Below are 19,702 nucleotides of genomic sequence, written 5' to 3'. Positions count from 1 at the left end.
GACCAGCATCCAGTGTCCTACCTGAGTAGGAAACTTCAAAAAGGTGAGAGACATTTGGCAACCGTGGAGAAGGAGTGTTTGGCCATAGTCTACGCGATCCAGAAGGCCAAGCCTTACATCTGGGGAAGACATTTTATTCTGTGTACTGACCATTCACCATTGCAATGGTTAAAGACAATGAAAACCCACAATAGCAAACTTATGAGGTGGGCTTTAAACCTACAGGACTATGACTTTGAAGTGAAGGTGGTCAGAGGGTCAGTGAACTGTGTTGCTGACGCCTTATCAAGAAGACCTGAAGATTGAAGACGGCGAAAGAACATGGACTATGTGTATATAATGATGACAAAAGGTTAAATGTACCTGGGTTTTGAATTTGGTTTGTATGAATAAAGGTAAATTGATGTAATGTATATGGTAAATGTTTAAATGCCTATTTGCTATGGTTTAACTTAGAATGTAAGTATGAGTAAGTATAATATGGTATGTATAACTGTTTTGTATGTTTTATCAAGGTTGTTTTTTGGTGAAAAGCACCTTAGCTTTCCCCCTACAAAACAACTTATAAAGAGGGGAGGTGTTACATACAGCACTGATGTTACCTGTCTGTCATGGGTTTGGAGGGAAAGTTCCATCCTATGGGGAGTGGAAGGCGGGACATCAGGAGGAGGGGCTGTACTGTATAAATATGTGATGCCTGTGTGGTGAGAAGGGGATGCTGAGAGACACTGGGTTGTGACGAAGCAGCAGCTGGGAAGAAGAAGCTGTTGTGGGAGTCTGTGTGTCAGACAGGGTACTACTGTGTGTCAGAGTACCAACCTGATAGGTTCAGGTGTCTGTTGGTTAGCCAGAACTGATAGGTTCAGGGTCTGTGCTTTAAGTTAAGGGTTCTGTGTGAACCAAACTGTATGCTTGTATGAGTGAAACTAAGCCACGTTACTTTATCTTAGTTACCTGATTGTTTATTTTTCCCTGTGTGTATTTAAATAAACCTTATTCTTTTTATTGTTTAAAAATCCATCCCTGGTCTGTGTGACTTCTTACAGGGAATGGTTGGTGGCAGCTTAGTGTAACTGTGTGACATATCCCAGTAGGTCTGGGTTTGTCACACTGTTGACAGGCGAACCCACTGGAAATATTGCTCTGTTGACAATGATCTGCTGGCTGAAAGAGTAGCCCAAAAAGAGCAGAGAAGTCGTAGGGTGAGGAGGGAGGGGAGTTACACCAGAAGCAAAACTCTCCAGCTCAGAGACTTGGCTACACACCTGACACAAAGGTGCGCCCAGGCAAAGGTTGTTGTTGTTTAGTCGTTAAGTCATGTCTGACTCTTCGTGACCCCATGGACCAGAGCACACCAGGCCCTCCTGTCTTCCACTGCCTCCCGGAGTTGGGTCAAACTTCGATGACCCTGTCCAGCCATCTCATCCTCTGTCGTCCCCTTCTCCTCTTGCCTTCACACTTTCCCAACATCAGGGTCTTTTCCAAGGAGTCTTCTCTTCTCATGAGATGGCCAAAGTATTGAAGCCTCAGCTTCAGCATCTGTCCTTCCAGTGAGCACTCAGGGTTGATTTCCTTCAGAATGGATAGGTTTCTTCTCTTTGTAGTCCAGGGGACTCTCAAGAGCCTCCTCCAGCTCCACAATTCAAAAGCAGCAATTCTTTGGTGGTCAGCCTTCTTTATGGTCCAGCTCTCACTTCCAAACATTGCTACTGGAAAAACCATAGCTTTGACTATTCGGACCTTTGTTGGCAAGGTGATGTCTCTGCTTTTTAAGATGCTGTTGAGGTTTGTCATTGCTCTCCTCCCAAGAAGCAGGCATCTTTTAATTTCGTGGCTGCTGTCACCATCTGCAGTGATCATGGAGCCCAGTCCTGAGTAAATGCCAAAACAACTAGGCTGAGAGAGATATGCGTTCACAATCGCTTCACCTAGCCTGGTGTGTTCGCTCAGTTGCTTTTGGGATGTCTGTTTCAGTTATGATTGTGCTCTGAGGACACCACCTGAATGTCGCACTTCGTGTCAGCATAATAAGGCCATAGGTGTTCTTGTTCTCTAATAAGGAAAAGTTTCTGTTATTTTTAGATTTTTTGTACACTTAACTCCTAAATGAGATCCACTTAAAGTAGTGAGGGAAAATTGGTTTCATTTTTCCCCCTTTTCCATCCATTAATAACAATTAAGGTTTAAAATAAATGCCTGCACATATCATTAAACTACACTTAAGTAACTTAGAATTGACAATTAGCTCAGCATGGCGATACATTATCATAACATTTTCTCATGATGAGTTTGTCTTTCCTCTCTCTCTCTCTCTTTTTTTTTTTTAAGAAAAGAAAAGAAAAGATAAAGGGTTTCATTGTGGAGCACCTCCGTTAACTCGTTCTCTTGTTTCAATTGCTGGTGCCTATTATTAAAGCAGGTTTGGTACCTGTTCTCGTGAAAGGGAACATCCTTTGATGCCAATTGAAAAATGTGACATTCTGGGCTGATGAAGGAAAGATTTTGAATCAAAGATGCAAAACCTGAAGGGAGATTCAAATGAAAATCGAAAGACAATCGCCGTGTTTGTGAACTCATGTCTTCTGTTAAAAAAATAATCTTCCTTCAATTTAGGAAGAGTAACCCTTTAATTGTGGCAATAAACGTGTGAGTCTTTCAAACACCATGAGACTTGTTGATGTGTTTTGCTGCACAAGATTCCCGGTGGGTCTCCTAGAAGAAGAAAAAAAATCCAATTTGAAGTCTGAAGTGCTCTTGAAGCTTTCAGGAAAGTGTAGATCCAATATTTCAGGCCTGATGAGAACTGTGTAAAAGATGTCACTTGAAACTGGAATGCTGGGAAAGAATTCAAGTTACAGTTTGTCCCTTCTTGCGATTGCAGTGACATATAGTCATACTTGAAGAGGTGAAAAGCTCATCTCTTTGTGTGTGTGTAAAGGCAGATAAAGAGTTAAACCTTTCTCCGGATGGGCTTTCTTCCTCCTCATCTTTTTCACTTCCTTTCCATGTTGACAATTGTTGTTGGCACGCAAGAAAAACTTGTTAAAATGTCTGCCCTTCTTGAGGAATGCATTCACAAAGTCAGCAGTGATCTGGGCTGATGTCAGAAAAAAAAATAAGAAAATGGTCAGAATCCTATCACGTATGCTTGCCAGTGTTTATGTCTGTTGTTGTAAAACTCAGTAGCAATTTGCAGTCATAGAATCATAGACTAATTGAGTTGGAGGAGGCTTATAAGGCCCTCAAATCCAACCGCCTGCTCGATGCAAGAGTCCATATCAAAGCAGATATGATAGATGGCTGTCCAGTTTTCTCTTGAATGGCTACAGCGTTGACGCACTCACCACCTCCTGCGGTAATGGGTTCCGTTGTCATACTGCACTAACAGTTCAGACGATTTTCTTATTCAGCCTAAATCTGATTACCTGTAGCTTGAGCCCATTATTACATGTATTGCATTCTGGGATGATCGAGAACAAATCCCGCCCCTCTTCTAGATGACTGCCTTTCAAGTATTTGAAAGGTGAATGTCATCTTAATATGTACACTGGGCTTCTTCACATGATAGTTGAGCTTGAGAATGGACAGTGTGGCCACTCTATGTCTCCATTGGGGTGGGGTTCTGAACCTGCCTTGTGGATGCTTTGAACCCAACTGCTGTTCCTTTTTTGTCATAGTCTTGGTTCGTCAAATCCTGTATGGTCCGCTCTGACTTGTAGCAGTGGCTTTTTAGAATTTCAGGTAGGGTTCTTTCAAGGGACGTGACATCCAGATTTTTCGGGACTCCATCTCACAGCTTTCTGGCAGTTCCAGCCCAAAGTCATCTTAGAGAGACTCCATGCCTGTCTCCGATCTATTTCTTGCTGTTAGTGTTAAAAAACGAATGCTGCCACAGTGCTTTTTGAAGTGTTATAGTTCATTGGGAGGCACAAAAGGGCACTGAAACTACAACTCCCAGAAGCCTCTGCAGCAGCTTCCTTTTGGTGCATTAAGAACTGAAGTAGGCCTGACACAAACATGGAGCCTTCAAGACGGCTCTTTTTCTGACAAACAAAATATACGTGTCTTGGGAACGGGTGTGTGGACTGGAACTCCCAGAATTCTGCCCAGGAAATTCTTGGAGAGTTATGGGTGATGAAGTTGGAAAAAAAATATCCAAATGGCATCTCCCTAGCTCTTTCTGAGCCCTACCTGGAGGTCTCTAACATTCCCTGGTGGTCTCTCATCCAAATAGTTTCTAGACACAAAACTGGTTGAACTTTTGGAATCAGAAAGCATCTTCAGGGAGCTAAAAAGAATTTTTGAGCTGGATTAAAAGTGGTGTGTGTGTGAGTGGGGGGTATGCTTTGGCAAACAGAGTGGTTAGGTCAAAAGGGGGTGAAATGGGGCACAAACATGTTGGCTATAAGGCTGTTCTGCCTCTTTTCCCATATGGTGCGAGAGTGTTAGCCTTATGATATGTCCCATCACTGGAAAACTAGATTTGCATGCAAACTCCTGCATAGACACCAAGAGATAGCATTCTTACGAATCTCACCACAAATTCTCTGTTCACTCTTTTGGCTCTGCCATTACTCTGAAGGTCAGGCAAAAGTTTCGGCTCTGCTCGGTCATCACTCTGCTTTGGATTGCCATTGACTCTGATGCTCATCCTTACCGAACTGACACAAAGATGTTTAAAGATTCCGACGGAGTAGGGAGGTCCTAGGTAAAAGTGATGCATTGAATGTGCGTGAAACAATTATGAGTCTTATTAACAAAATTAGCTCAAGCAAATTTACCAGAAAGAAATTGTTGCTATTTAGCTCTCTAATTACATGTCACTATTCTTTGAGCCTTGAAGATGTAATGAAAGTAATTTAATTTACTTGTTCTGCATAGAGAGAAAAGTTTCTGGGAACTGCTGGGTATCAGATCCCCAGTTGTTTTATGCTGCAAAAATCAATTGAGGCTGATGTTTTTTTTTTTAAGGTAAGAATTGGAACGAATGTGGGATTTAAGGATGTGTTTGTGTGTGTTCACCTGTGATCTTAGAGATAACCCGTTAGTGCAGAGAGAAAGATACAATGTGAAAAGTCTGTAAGTGAAAACTAGCTGGAGCAGCTTCACAACTGGTTAAAGGTAAAGGTTCCCCTTGACAATTTTTGTCCAGTCGTGTTTGACTCTAGGGGGCGGTGCTCATCCCCGTTTCCAAGCCATAGAGCCAGCGTTTTGTCCGAAGACAATCTTCCGTGGTCACATGGCCAGTGCGACTTAGACACGGAACGCTGTTACCTTCCCACCGAGGTGGTCCCTATTTATCTACTCGCATTTGCATGCTTTCGAACCGCTAGGTTGGCGGGAGCTGGGACAAGCAACGGGCACTCACTCCGTCGTGTGGATTCGATCTTACGACTGCTTGGTCTTCTGACCCTGCAGCACAGGCTTCTGCGGTTTAGCCTGCAGCGCCACCACATCCCTGCATCACCACGTCCCTGCATCACCACGTCCCTTCACAACTGGTTATGTGAAGGTTTTTCCTGCCTCTGGCAGCTTCAAAAAGCTATGTATTAAGGATGTGAATCCCACAGCTTGACACACTTGGTGAGAAACCAAGAAAATAATCCCTCTTTTCTCCTTATGGCCATATTTCTGTGCATAAGATCTCCTTTTTTTCTCTCCTGAGGAGAATTGTGAGGGATCTTGAAGGGAGGGCTTATGTTCACTTTTCCTGGAAGAAATAGTAACCCACACAAGTTTACCACACGTCCTGTACATTATGACACAATTCGTGTCTGTGGATTCACAGGAATAGGGCATTGATTTGAAAAGAATTTGTCAGGTTTTTTTTTGTAGAACAGACAAAAACGGGGGAAAATAACAATAAAGTTGTCTCATTATCTTGGATGGTGAGGGAAGTCTCTGGTGTGAGGGCAAATCTGACTGGGAAGTCTCAGCATGTAACGTCTCAGCAGAATACAAAGAATTAGAAGCTTTTGCAGGACTCATCACATTTCACTGTGTATTCATTGTGAATGTTAATCCTGATGGAACCCTACTGGTTCCATCCACCCATAAGAGGGAGGATTCATGTGGGTTGGGAAAGCTCTACGCTTTATAGAGCGAGAGGGGAAAACTAAAACTTTAAAACAAAATGAAAGGGAGTTAGTTCAATGAGCTTAATAATGATTTCTTGGTGGATGCGTTTTCCGAAATACGCTACAGTCTTGAGTAGCCCAATGTGTCTGTGCACATAGTTGGATCACTGTTTACATTGTTCCTTGCCTGGTGTGTGTATGTGTGTGTGTGTCTGTGTCTGTGTCTGTGTCTGTATCTGTATCTGTGTTTGTGTGTGCAAGCGCACTGGAGAGGAAGAATAGGAGTTAAATGCCTCATTCCTCCCACATGAAGTTGTTTGGACATAACAAGACACATCATTGAGTCCAGACAACCTGATAGGGAATCTTCCCGCCCTACAAGAGTTCTTTCCTCCAGCATGAGAGTGAGACAAGAAGCTTTTTTCTTCTTCTTCTCCTCAAGATCTCTGCAACTGGTATCCCTTTCCTTTGAGAAGCAAAGCCTGTGTACACTTTCGCACATTTGCACACTGACAGAGAACAAGCACAAAACCACTGGCTGATTGTTCAGGTTGATACAGCGCTTTCAAGCCTGAAAAAGTCCATGTAGCAGTGCAAAACCAACTGTACTTTTGCACAACTGCAGAATGTGCACATTACCTCCAGAGTCTGGTTGACTACAGCACAACTGTAGTCTGTGAGTGGTTATGTCAGAATAAATCTGTGATGGTTTTGAGTTATACAAAACGTGTTGCTTTTCTTAGTGCTGCTAAATCTCTGGAAGATTTTTGAGTACTGAACAAAAGAAATGGCCTTGAAAGATGTTGATAGCCATTGGACTAGGTTAGATTTCCATAATGACTAGTTATAGATGTCAAAAACATGAAACTGATGTGAGTTAGCACTTCCTTAAAATAAAACCCTTCACTCAGCAGGTCTTAAGCCTCTTTGTAGTAATGGATTCATTTGACTAAAAGATTATCTTATTGACTTCGTTATCTCCTTCTCACAAAGAGCATCTCACTTCTAAATGGGATTAGCTACATCCTGCAGCATAACCTGCACAAACTGGCTTGTGTACTAAATAATCTGTCTCCATTGGTTTTTCATTTTTGCCTTGGAGGATTCTGCAAGTGGAGATCTCAGAGTCTATCTGCGGAAAGTTGTGCATGTAACCCAAAGCCAGAGTTGCTGTTCCCAGTGTTGCTAGCTAACATGATGAATCCAAAGCTTAGAAAAATTATTTTTTGGACTAAAGTTCCCAGAATTTGGGCCTCTGGCTATGCTTCTCCTGTAGCCTCAATAGAGGAGTAATCGGCTGTAGAATTTTGTGTTGAACTTCTACCTGCGCAGTAGAAGCACAGGGACTTACAGAACAGAATTAGCTCCAAGTCTCTCCAAAGTAGATCACCCCTTTTTGTCTCATCAGCTGGCACTTAGAATCTCAACAACTCACTCAGAGACATTGGTAAGCAAAAGGATAAAAAGTTTACTCACAGCTAAACAAATTGAGCAGCATACTGCAAAAGAATGGCAGTTTACCGCAACAGACTTCAATAGTCTCACAGCCTGTTTCGAGCAGACTCCTATAGATGATATTCTCAATCCACAAACTGCTAACTAGCAGAAGAATAAAAGAGAAGGATAAAAAGACACTAGATTACAAAGGCATGGATCTCTTTGAAATCAGAGGCAGGGCAGAACGACTGGTTACTGATGGATTGATTGACAATCATCCCAGCCAAGAAGGTCCCTCCCAGCCAAATTTATTAAAGGCAGCATACAAGGTTGAAATAACTCCAACATAATCCACACCCCTAAATAACCTTCTCTATAACTACTCTAAAAAAATTATCCAGTAACTCTCCCTATTTCTTCTATATACAGTAGCTCCAAAATCTGCACCCTCTCATTCAGTACAGTTCTCCATTGCAGGGAGCTGTTACTTATTTGTTTTGTTCTGTTTGTTTTAAATGCATGTCCTCTTCTTCTCTGAGATGAAAACACACCAGCAGACACTCAAGGTGACTTACAACCCCAGGAGATATAAACAGAGCAATTAAAACTGTCAGAAGCACCAGGGGAAAATGAACCAAAAAATTTTTTAAATAAATCAGGAATTGCATACAAACCAATCACTAGTTGTGCAAACCCAAACCTTGTTGGAATGGAAAATTCTTCACCAGTTGATAGACGACCCTTGAAAGGACACCAAAGCAGGCCTACCTTGGATGGCAATTTTGTAAACTGGACATAGCGATGGCAAAGGTGCTTTTGCTAGGTATGACTCAAAACTGTTGAGAGGAGGTCCTCCGGCAGGCATTAAAGAGAGGCATCTTTGTATGCAAGAACCTCTTTAAATAGTTCAGGTTCATAATCCAGATTCCACTGGACAAAGTTATGCCAGTCTGATTCCACTTAAGCTGCCGTCCTGCAATTTCTACAGTTCTAGCGTTATGCAGTAGTTCAAGAGAGTTCATGAGCTTTCTAGCAGAAAATCCTAAGATCCTGACTGAACTGTATCTCCTAGGATGGGTGGGTGAGAAATTCTTCTACCTACATATTGTTGACTTCCTTGGTGTAGTGGTGGGAAACCCATGCAGCTAACCTTTTTGGATAGAAGTGTCCACTCCCCATGATAAAATCCAGGTTAGTAGTATTGCGAGTATCAACCCTTAACTATAGCTTTTGGTACATCACCTAGAATTGCAGAATTGCTTGTGTGTATGGAAGGGAGCAGGGGATGTCGCATACTATTCATAAGAAAATTTTGGCCATCCCCTAAGCAAACAGCACACTGATCTACAGAGCTTGAAGTAGAACCACATGCGTTGTCAAATCCCGGCGCTCAGACGGTTAGTTCAGAAAATCTTATCCCTTCCAAAGACTTGTAATAGAATTATGAATCGAAAGACTAAACAATGCAGTATTTATTTGGGCAGCTAGCCAGACAGAAGCTTTACAGTGCTATTTAATCTCATGTGCATTGGCACTGTGATAATATTGGAAAGCAGTTAGTTTTACGCATTTACGAGCGCAGCCGTGGATGAAAATCAGTTGGGCTCTTGAAAATCAAGTATCAGTGGTAGAGCCACATTAAGGATAATACTTCCAAGTCTGCAGGCCTATATGCTCTCAATGGCTGAAAAGCCAATGGGTAAACCTGAGCCCAAACTTGGCTATGGAGAACAATCACTTCTTAATTAACCTTTACCTATTTGAGCATACATTTGAGGTGTGCGGAAAAAAATGGTAGAAGATGGACACGAACTGCCAGTTTAGGAGTTTGTACTAGTTAGTTTATTAGCTGAACAGATGTTCAGTGCTTCAAAGCCCCACCTCCTCTGATTTGTGCCCATCTCTGCTGTGAACATTGAAGGATAGCTGGGTACTTATATTAGGCATATTGGCCTGGAACATGTGAATCAGGTCAGTTCGTTTTAAAATGTAAGCTGAACAATGCATAAGAGTTCAGAGTTTTGCAGCTAATCTCCCCAAAATGGATGAATGTTAGCTATCACTGCTATTGCAATCCTAAGGGTTGTACATCCAAGTACATGCTTTAGGTGACCTTCAGTATTTGCTGATGTATCTCCTGATTTCTGGGTATTTTGACACATCTTGTCCGAATTTGTTGCTAGTTTGATGCTGATCATATTCACCGAATCTCAGGAACACATAGTATCTCACAAACATATAGATAAGGATGGGCAACATCAGTGGATCTAGAGACTGATAATGTGCCCTAGACTTTTATTGGACTCCACATACTGTATCCCTATCCTGCTGAAATTCAGTGGCAGCCCAGAGTGACCTAGTTAAAGAATTTGCTTGCTTTAAATGGGGCTTCTCCATGAGCAAAATGCTCCAGGGTTCTTTACAGAAGTAAAATCCTTGCTTTCAATTGAGCTTTCCCCTCGATAGCTATAAAAATTTGGCAAAATAGATTGCAGGGAGCAGTGGAAATGCCTTTCAAAGCCCCCCCACACACACACACACCCCACTCCCCCCACACACACCTCAACCTTGAACACATTTTAGCAACATTTTTGTTAGAAAGTTTGGGAATATATGGAATAAATATGCAGTCACTACATTGAACATAAATAAAGGTGACAACAGACACCCTGCTATGTGTCTATCTGTATAAACATTTTAAACAACCCCTCTATCCCTAAGATAACATACCCTAATAAATACAAAATAAGATAGGTGAGCCAGTACAAAAAAGTCAAATCTACTAATCATATGAAGGAGAGTTTGAAAATCGTTCTACTGTTGTAACAATAATACATCTATCTTCACTAAAGTATTTATTTTTAAATCATTGTGGCCTACATTAGAATATTAGGAGATAGATAGATAGATAGATAGATAGATAGATAGATAGATAGATAGATAGATAGATAGATAGATAGATAGATAGATAGATAGATAGATAGATAGATAGGTAGGTAGGTAGGTAGGTAGGTAGGTAGGTAGGTAGGTAGGTAGGTAGGTAGGTAGGTAGGTAGGTAGGTAGGTAGGTAGGTAGGTAGGTAGGTAGGTAGATAGATAGATAGATAGATAGATAGATAGATAGATAGATAGATAGATAGATAGATAGATAGATAGATAGATAATAGGTGCCTTTGTTCCTCATTTTTGAGAGTGACTATTGTTAATATTGTTTCCCCCACTCCCCGAAGGGTACACCTTTTGAAGCATGTAGCAAGCGTTCGAAAAGGCAGATCAGGGGTGGAGGGCAGGGGGAGAGGAATCTATGAATACATAAAACATCAGCTTTAATCTCGAGTGTGATTGACATCAAACAAAAGTGAGAAGAATTCCCTTTGTTCTCTGCCATAAAGGCTGTGTGTGTTTGTTTGTTCGGTGTGAATGAATGTCCCCATGAAGTCCAAGGGAAGATTTTTAATGAGGTTGGCAGGCTCCGAGTTGTCTCCTCCATGGAATAATTTTAACGACAGAGCCATCACTGTACAATTTAATTGAGACTGACTCGAGAATTTCTGCTTAGGAGAGAAATGTAGCGTGGGAAGGAGGGACAAGGGTTACTGTCCAGAATCAAGCATCTTAAAAGCCCGTAGAACAAGGGTAGCGGGTATTTGTCAGAGTCTGGACCACCAATTCGTTTCTTCCATAGATTTATTCCAGGAAAAGTTACCCAAATTCTTCAAATTTGTTCAGATTGAGGAAGGAAAGAAATACAGCTTTAAAAATTCAAATGGGAAAGAAAAGAAAACTTGACCGTTTTTTTTTCCATCTAATGCTTAACGTGGACAGCTTTGGATTTGAATCACTGTATCTTCAGTGCCAAGATCCCTCATTTTCCTCCCTATGATTGGTTCTTCAAGAAGAAGAGAGAGAACTGTCCTCTGACCACTCTTGATTTTTTTTAAAAAAAAGAATTATTAAACCAAATCATACAAACATAAAAAACATCTAGTAACATACAACAAAAATTTATGCAGTTTGTGCTTCTGCCCCTCAGGGACCTTTTGGGAGTTGCAAACATTTCTCCCTTTCTATGGAGACCCCAGAGGCATCTGGTGGGGCCACAGTGAGATACAAGAAGCTGGACGAGAGGGGCCCTTGGCCTGATCCAGCAGGGCTCTTCTTATGTTTTTATATATCTATAAATATATTCTTATGGATCTGTCTCTTCTGCCAAAGGGTAACAGGAAGGAAAAAGGGATTGAGGTTAAGGGGAAGAGGAGAAACAATGACATACTAACATCCGTTCTATACATATTGCCATATCAAAATTCCAAATTGCTCTTTTTACTATTTTCTGACTTCCAGATTTAAGTTCTCATTTTAATGCATGTTCTTCAAGTGATGTCTGATGACTCAAACCATTTGTAGAATAAGTCCCATCTTTCAGTTGCCTTTTGTAGAGGACAGTCCTTCATCACTTCTGATAAAGTGTCCAGTTCCGCTGTTTCCCGTATCTTCTCTTGTTTTGGTACCGTCGGACTTTTCCAGTTTTTGGCATAAAGAATTCTAGCTGCAGTGACTATGTATATAACTATATACTTCTTTGCCTTATCTATATTATGAGGTATCATACTCAATAAAAACAGTTCTGGGGTTAATGGAACCTTACAAAGCAATATTTGTTGCAGCACAGCATGTACTCTTTTCCAATACTGTTTCGCTACTCTACATGACCACCACATATGATAATAGCTTCCCACATGTGCTTCACATCCACGGGTGATATTTTTGAGCAGTTCGCCGATTACTCTTTTCCATATTTTCCTGCCAGTTTCCTGGGCTTCAGCTGCACTTACTTTGTGCTGGTTTTTACTGCCTTCAATATGTTACACGGAGTTGGAGGGACATGAGTAGATTAGATAATGAGATGCCCAAAATGGCAGCATCTCATTCCAGCCTTTGAAAGCTCCTGACATCCTAGCTGCAGGACCGTCAGTGTGTTCCTTGGTGCTGATATGTGAAACTCCTGTGAGGATGCTGAAGGGATGCCTATCACATGGCACAGGGCATGACTTAAAATCTATGAAAATGTGTCAGCCTCTAGTCATGCTTTCTCTATGGGTTATTCTACTCAGCCGTTAGTGGATATCATAAGGATTTGCTCTGTAAACATGTCCATCCAGACAGCAGCTCACATCCTATTGTGTTTGCAGAGCAAACTGTTTGTTCTTTACCATCGTGTGAAGAACGGGATGTGCTTTCCTAGTTTTCCTCATTGCAGAATTTAGAAAACCTACTTTTTGGATTACAAATCTCCCGAGGTGGCATGGGCACCTTTGGGATTTGCAAAGCCTTGCCAACGAAAGTCTGAATAGTCAAAGCTATAGGTATAGGTATATATAGGCATCCTTCAGTCTCGAGAGACTATGGTAACATGCTCTGAATCGAGGAGTGTCCTCTCCAGAGCATGAAGCCCGGGTAAGGTAATATGGAGGATAGGCTGTTACCCAAGCAGCAGATCCCCCCTCTCCACATTGCTGAAATGGTCCATTGGAAAGGCAAGAGCCAATACAACTGGTTCCAGCAACGTCGCAGGAGTTGGCAGAACGACACATGCTGCCTTCGGGACTCCAGCTCTGGATTTTGCCTCGAGGTTAACTCCTGCAGCCTTTTCCATCAGTGGATATAGCCACAAGGCAATGGAGGTTTGAAATTGGAGTTTTCCTTCTCCTGTATGGGCTGCCTTCCATGGCTGACGAGCCCCACCTACCCGGCCAAAGCTATAGTTTTCCCTGTAGTGATGTATGGAAGTGAGAGCTGGACCATAAAGAAGGCTGACCACCAAAGAATTGATGCTTTTGAAGTGTGGTGCTAAAGGAGTCTCTTGAGAGTCCCCTGGACTGCAAGGAGAACAAACTTATCCATTCTGAAGGAAATCAACCCTGAGTGCTCACTGGAAGGATGGCTCCTGAAGCTTTGGCCATCCAATGCTTTGGCCATCTCATGAGAAGACTCCCTGGACAAGATGCTGATTTTGGGAAAGTGTGAAGGCAGGAAAAGGGGACGACAGAGGACAAGATGGTTGGACAGGGTCATCGAAGCAACCAACATGAATTTTACCCAACTCCGGGAGGCAGTGGAAGACAGGAGGGCCTGGCGTGATCAGGTCCATGGGGTCACGAAAAGTCAGACACGACTAAAAACCAACTCATTTGTCAAAAAAAAAAAAAAAAACCCAAAGCCTTTTCTAGAAAGTTCTCTATCCATGGGAGGGGGCATCCCCATTGACCCACACACACAATAAGCACTTGTTGGGGAGAAAACTCCATGTAGACAGCCAGTCACCAAGTACTATACACCTGAGAGTGCAGGGATGGCTAAGTGTATTCCCAAAACTGTCAACTAAATTATGGGGTTTACTGGGCGACAGACTTTACAAAATCTGTCTTTTATTTGCCCCAGGCAAAAGAAAAAATAAGACAAAAATGTTGTGGAACCTTGAAAACTAACTGCTATATTTTAATGTGAATCTTCGTGGACAAATCCACTTTCTCAGCCTTGTCCACAAAAGCTCACATTAAAATCTATTTTCTTTTATTTTTCGCCTGATATGCTAGCACAGACTAGCATGGCTACCTCTCCTAAATCTTCTGTCCCAGTGATTTCCACTGAAATCACATTTTCCAGTGGCTGTTGGCAGTGAAATAATACACATTTTTGGAATTTATTGCAACTGTTGTTACCTATAACTTGTTTCTTATGGATAACATGTACTACAACTGATGTTACTTCTAAGTGTAATGAATAACACCTAGTTACTTTCCAAAGCTGCTTTTAGGACAATCAGTATCATTTTTAGAGATTTTGTGACAGGTTTTATGCCATTCTCTTCCCAATCCATAAGAGTAAGGGAGGTACTCTTTGCTTTAGTCTTTTCTGTTTCGATCAATATTTCAAAGGTGCAATATCAAAATTGGTCCCTAGAGGGAACTAGAGAACTAGATGGTATTTCTCTGGCCTGCAGAACATAAGGCTTTAGTAATGTGCAACACAACAAATTACTTGCATGGCTGGAGGAATTACAACAACTCAGATTTTTAGCCTCCTTTGCAAAGAGTTTAAATCCTCTTCCCCAGCATCATCATTCCCAACAGTGACTGCTAGCACAAAATTGCATTCTCCCTTTAAATGTCGACCATGCTGGTGCCTCTCATAAGGCAGAGCATCATCTGCCGTTCTTTTTGATACCAAACCGATAGCCGAACAGAGCCCAGGTGAGCCATTACAGTCTGGCCTGATGATTGAGGTTCAGATTTAATGGTGTGCATGATGCCGAAATAGTGTCTTGTGCATGGAGAAAATATATATGGCTTTCCGCCAGACTTGCCTTTCCAAATAAGGCGAGATGAAATGATTCTTTGTTGTATCTCTGTGGCTACAGCGATTTAGGATTTGAGCTTAGCCAGCTTTGCTTCTCTATCAAGTGAGAGAGAGAGAGAGAGAGAAATACACAGTGAAGCCCCTACATATTCTTCTGGCTGGTGTCGGGGAATAACAGAGAGCAGTCTTTCACAGAAGCCTTTAAACAATACTTCCCTTGTGCTATTTGTTCTGTCAGGGATGGAGGGGGGGTTTGAAGCTAAAAATGTCAAGTCTGGGCCATGGGCACAAACCTAAGGTGAGCCAAGAGCATTGGGAACAGATGATGGACAAGACCATAGGGCAAACCAGAAGCAGGGTCAAGGACCAAGGCAGAAATCAGGGCTGAGCAATAAGCCAGAACTGGAGGGCAAACCAAGGAGTCTTAAGTAGCGATGAAGAAACTGCCCTATGACTGTTTCTCTCTGTTTCTCATTTTTCCAGCCCTTGCTTCATTCTGTTCCATTTCGATACCAGGGAAAAGTGAACGTTTCCTATGTCTTTCTCATAATTTAAAGGTCTAAATCCTATTGCCTACACAAGCATGTAAGAGCAATAATATACAGTGGTGCCTCGCTAGACGACAATCCGTTCCGCTGAAATCGCTGTTTAGTGAAATCATTGTCTAGCGAAAAGCATTTCCCCATTGGAATGCATTGAAACCTGTCTAATGCGTTCCAATGGGGAAGAATCATCGTTGTCTAGCGAAGATCGGCCATAGGAAAGCCGCTTTGCGAACCGCCGATCAGCTGTTTAAATTGCTGTCTTGCAAAGCTTAGGTCCCGAAAACAGCTGTTGTGCAAGCGTGGAGGAAGCTGTCAAAATCGCCATCTAGCGAAAATCGGTTTGCGAAGCAGGGACCAAACATTGTCCAGCGAAATTCCCCCATAGGAATCACTGTTTTGCGAATCGCTATAGCAATCGCAAAAAGTCAATGTCTAGCAAAAAAAACCTGTCATGCGAGGTAACTGTCTAGTGAGGCACCACTGTAGATGGTTCCCTCATTTGGCAGGCCCTCCTTTGCACTGCTCTTCCTTCCCCAGTTGCACAATCTGTTGTGAACCCCTCCATGCAGTAGATAGCCAAGAAAAGAGGGGACATTTTTCCCCACTTTTTTAAAAAAAACATTTACTGACATACCAAATAAATACATTTCTGTGTGTGGCATTTCTTTGATGCATCACGCTGCAAAAAAGTGCGGCTGATACCAAAGGATATCTGTGTTCCAGTTCAGAAGACTATTTATGAAGGAGAACTTTGGTAACTTTACACCAAAACTGTATGGAAAAATTTTCCCCACCTATTCCTGGTCCAGAACCAGGACTGTAGAGCCATGAACCAGAAGAATCTAGAATACAAGAAGATGATGTCGCTCAGGCAAACTGCAACTGGGATAAGAACTTCTGTTCCTTCCTGCCTTCCCTGATCCAGTGCTGTTTCTGAGGGCTTGTTTTTACTTTAAAAAAAGGTGCAGAGGTACCCTAGGGATGTAAAGATTACTTGCTAGACTCCTAGTTCCCATCTGTTTAAGCTGTCTCTGTACAAGAAGACACCTTGATAGGAACTTACTCAGTTCCACATGATTATGCACCTCCAGTGCAAACATAAGATGGGGTCACGAAGAGTCGGACACGACTTAATGTCTAAACAACAACAACAACATTTGCACACAACGTCTTTGTAGAAAGCCAGTGTTGTGAAGCTAAGCACATCCATAACCAACAAGCATGGAAAATCTTGCTGATGAGTAAAAAAGACACAAACAATCAATCCGATGCTTTTGATTCTTAGAAGTCCATGCTACAAGATAGCTGCCTTCCTAATGGGGCTTTTTGCACTCCAATCATTCTTCCAAATATTTGCCCTCAATACATTCAAATATTCATTTTTGCAGGATCTCCTTTAGTCAGACTGCCTGAATGTATATCTCTTGTGAGGAGAGGGGGCGGGAATAGCTTCTCATTCTCCCACGTGGGATGAACAAACAACAATTAACGTTCCTACCTCATGCATCCAGCCACTAAATTATATTGCCTAACGGGAAAACTTGACGTAGTGAATTATTGCAGGTCCAAAGTATACAGGACAGAAGATTAGAATAGGGTTCACGGTTCATTAGAAGAGGGAATTCCTTAAGTCCTGAAAGCATGTGATTGTTAATGCAGTTTCTTCCTCACTTCAGTTATTTGAATTAGCTTGCCTCAGTCCATGATTAATTTTGGGGAGCTAAGCATGGACTTTGTTTGCAATTCTGATTTCTCAGGCATGAAAATCTACCTACATTATCTCTCAGACCCTAGAATAATTTCACCTTTAATGATGGTTTATTGGACCCATTTAAGGTATAATCTAGAGTTTTTAGACTAAGGCTTCTGGCCTCAACGACTTCAATCAGCCTGGATAGGACTGAAGGGTGGCTTTCTCTTGGTGACTGGCTGTCTAAGTGTAGTTTAAAATCAGGATGGCTAGTATTTTATTGTTTTAATCTGTTTTAATCATGCATTCATTTTCCATTTTTGATACAATGTATATTGGGTCCTTTTTAAATATTCGAACAATTCATTGCTTTTAATTATCTATTTTAATGCTGTAAGCTGCCGTGAGTCCTTATATGGGAAAAGGTGGGTGAAAATATTTTAAATAAATAAATAAGAGTAAAATGGAAGTGTTCAGCCCTTCTGATGGGCAGGCCATAGGAAGCCTCTGGATCAGGACTTTGGTGACTCAATGTTGTACAAATCCCATTGAGCCAGTAATGCTAGCTAGAATTAACAGTGGGATTTAGCCATAAGATTTATGCATATTTGTTTATTTAGTATCATTTTAGGCTGTCTTTTGCTGTCCTTCCGCAAGCAGGTCAAGACCTTTCTCTTCAGGCAAGCTTCCCCTGAGTGACTGGCTACCTGAGTGGGATTTTTAAATGGATTGTTGTACCTTACTGCTTTGAATGTGTTTTTAGGATTGGTTTTGTTCACCATTTCTCAGAGTGGTATTTGTTCCTTTTTAATATTTGTATATTTATTTTTTCCCATAAACATTGTCTTTTAATGGTGTGATTCCCCCTTTAAAAGGTGTGTCTGATTAATTAAATAGCTTCACTTGTTCTTGTTTTTTTTTTAGGGAAGGCTAACTAGAGTTCAAAAGATGGAGAAAGTTTCTCTTTTTTTACTACAGTGGGGTCTTGACTTGAGAACTTAATCCATATTGGAAGGCAGTTCTCAAGTCAAAAAGTCTGTAGGTCAAGTCTGCATTGACCTACAGTGCATTGAAAACCGATTAATCCCGTAACAGGCCGTTTTTGTTCCATTTTGGTTTTTTTTCTGGTCTGTAAGTCAATTCTCAGGCTGCAAGTCAAACCTAAATTTTACGGCCAGAGAAGTCTGTAACTCAAAAAGTCTGTAAGTCAAGCCGTCTGTAAGTCAAGGGTCCACTGTACTTCAGCTGCTGGATCCGGGGCAGCCAAGAAGGCTGCAAGCTTTCCGACACTGCTCTCTCTCTCTCTTTGTCCTCCTGATCTGACATCAGATGCGGAATGGGTTTCTACAAGCAGGCCCGAAAACTAATAACAATTTATATTCAACTTATTGAGCAAATTGCAGAAGTGTCTTTTTAAACACCGTTAGCGAAAATAACCAATTTTGGGTTTGCATGCAAAGCTGCTCAGGCCAATTAGCGTGAAATTTAATTTGCATTAATCACCATGAGGTCAGCAAGAAATTAACTGGAGGTGTGTGGATTTCTCGGAGATGTAGGCTACATGGCTGTTTGTACATAATGTTTCGTCTCTTTCCATCCCCATTAGTGTGGGGGGTGCACAGCAAGATCATGGGCGGCCCTTGGAAAGGGGGAAAACAATCAGCCTGGATTGTGCAAGCTGAATTGGACTGGAGGTTTCGCATGAGTTCCTGCCTTCTTCGGAACAAGCAGTCGGTGTAGCTCATTCAGTACAGTACTTTCTATTCCAAGGTCGGGGAGCAGCTTTCAGCCCAGAAGACTAGACCGATAGTATAGGTTGGAGTTTTATTTACAACCTTGCATGCTTCATTTTACTATGGGGCAGTAAATAAGATGAATGAATGAATGAATGAATGAATGAATGAATGAATGAATGAATGAATGAATGAATGAATGAATGAATGAATGAGGAGTAAGGGTAATGGTGCTACGCCAGAAGTTCTGAATCTGAGCCATCTGGTAAGATAGGAGTCGACAGAGAAGTTTTAGTTACACGCAGAGCTTCCAAACATTACTGCTTACAGACTACAACCCCCCTGGGAGAGATTGTGAGAATTGTAGTTGAAAAAGGCAACACTTCCAACCTCTGACTACTCTGGATTCTAAAGTTACAGAGTGTAGCTCTCTTTTGCCTTATTTTTTTTCTCCTATAGATTTTTTTTTGTTGGTGGTGGGAATACTCTTCACATTAAGATGTATATTCTTGAACATCAGCAACAACAATAACAAAAGAACTGATGGCAAATTTCACACCCACATGAAGCATAACTGCCTGCTAATTCTGCTGAATTCTGCCAGTTAATAGTAACAACAAAAGTAACTCAGCCTTTTTCCCCCTTCAAATTGATGTTTGAAATACTTAACAGTTTTCAAAAATATACCTATCAGCAAAATTCATCCACTTATATCATAGATAGATAGATAGATAGATAGATAGATAGATAGATAGATAGATAGATAGATAGATAGATAGATAGATTGATTGATTGATTGATTGATTGATTGATTGATTGATTGATTGATTGATTGATTATTTCTGACTTATAGTGACTCTT

The 19,702-nt window shown here is 41.5% G+C and overlaps 1 protein-coding gene across 2 annotated transcripts in view; it reads left to right on the top strand.

The window, feature by feature from the left end:
• The window catches only part of CELF2 (CUGBP Elav-like family member 2), a 607,596-nt gene that overhangs the window by 162,368 nt on the left and 425,526 nt on the right, over positions 1–19,702 (top strand). The window lies entirely within an intron of this gene.

Source organism: Pogona vitticeps, chromosome 5 (genome assembly GCF_051106095.1).
Source record: "Pogona vitticeps strain Pit_001003342236 chromosome 5, PviZW2.1, whole genome shotgun sequence".
Classification (NCBI taxonomy): Eukaryota; Metazoa; Chordata; class Lepidosauria; order Squamata; family Agamidae; genus Pogona; species Pogona vitticeps.
This window is presented reverse-complemented; position numbering and strand designations above follow the sequence as displayed.